This window comes from Lactuca sativa, chromosome 5 (genome assembly GCF_002870075.4).
Source record: "Lactuca sativa cultivar Salinas chromosome 5, Lsat_Salinas_v11, whole genome shotgun sequence".
NCBI lineage: Eukaryota > Viridiplantae > Streptophyta > Magnoliopsida > Asterales > Asteraceae > Lactuca > Lactuca sativa.
The window spans coordinates 346,504,707-346,506,174 of NC_056627.2; positions in this window are offsets into that span (position 1 = coordinate 346,504,707).

Consider the following 1,468-nt stretch of genomic DNA (forward strand, 5'->3'; position numbering starts at 1 on the left):
GCTATAAGGAATTGATATAACAAATATTTTAAAAACCGGTTTGAACCAGTCGGTCAGACCAGAAACCGAAGACAATAGTGATTCAACAATGAACGATTTTATGTCAGTTTTTATATCGGATTGACACGGATGGTTTCTACAGAAACCGGGTTGAACCAGAGTGACATAATAGTTAAAAATTGTTTGAACCGGTTTATTGGATTTAGATATTTATATTTCATTTATCCTGTTAAAAAAACCTGCACATTTCAAAATAAAATTGAATAGCTCAATCGATCAGGTTATCCGGAGTGTACTTAACTTGAATGTTGACAAAAACCACTTTTATATGTATGAAAATTCTTAGGTTTAATATATATATATATATATATATATATATATATATATATATATATATATATATATATATATATATATATGTGTGTGTGTGTGTGTGTGTGTGTATGTGTGTGTGTGAATAAAAAATTTACATAAAAGTTATGAAAATACGTTTTGAGCCAGTGATCGAACCGATTAAACTGGGAACCAATTATCAAACTGGTTCAACTGAAAAACCGGTTTTTAAAACATTGGATATAACCCGTATAAGTAGTTCCGCATAGCATACTTTTGTAGATGACCTCTTACTAATGAGAGATGGGCCTTCTGTCGCCGCTAAAGTTATGTCGCCGCTAGGGTGTTAACGGGACGGTTCGGTTCGGATAATAATAAAATTGTGAACCGTCATAACGAGGCGGGTACTTCATGTGCACTAACCGAAGCCGACCCGCATAAAGAAGGGTAACCACGGTTTGGTTCACGAGTACCCGCTAAAATAAAAAATCAAATACAATCAAAATTACAAACTCCATTTCAACGATTTCTTTCTAAAAATTAGTAAGTCCACGAGTTATGAAAACATAATGAATTTCAGATAAAATACATTATAATTGGTATAATAAATGTAAAAATAAAAATACAAGAAAACATAATGTAGAAGTGTAAAGATGGAATTACCGATCATGATTTTTGTTTGGGATATGACTAACAGTTCAATGGAAATGAATAATATTTTTTTTAATATATATATATATATATATATATATATATATATATATATATATATATATATATATATATATATATATATATATCAGTTCGGTTCGGTTATCCGCGGATACCTAAGTATCCAAACCAAAACCGACCTGTTGATATCCAGTTTTTTCGGTTTCGGTTTCTTCGGTTTCGAATCAGCTGGTTCGGCTTGATTTTTCGGTTTTGCGGTTTTTTTGCACACCCCTAATCACCGCTAAAGGTATGTGTCATCACTAATGCTCTTCTAACAAAACATTTTGGGACGTCGCCACTAATTGTTGTTTTCTCTTTTTTTTAGTTTTTTTATTTAACATTAAAGATATCGAAAAAACGGTAGAAAAATATAAAACTTGCTAATTAATTGCAGAAAAATAGATCGAAACGTTAAAATTTA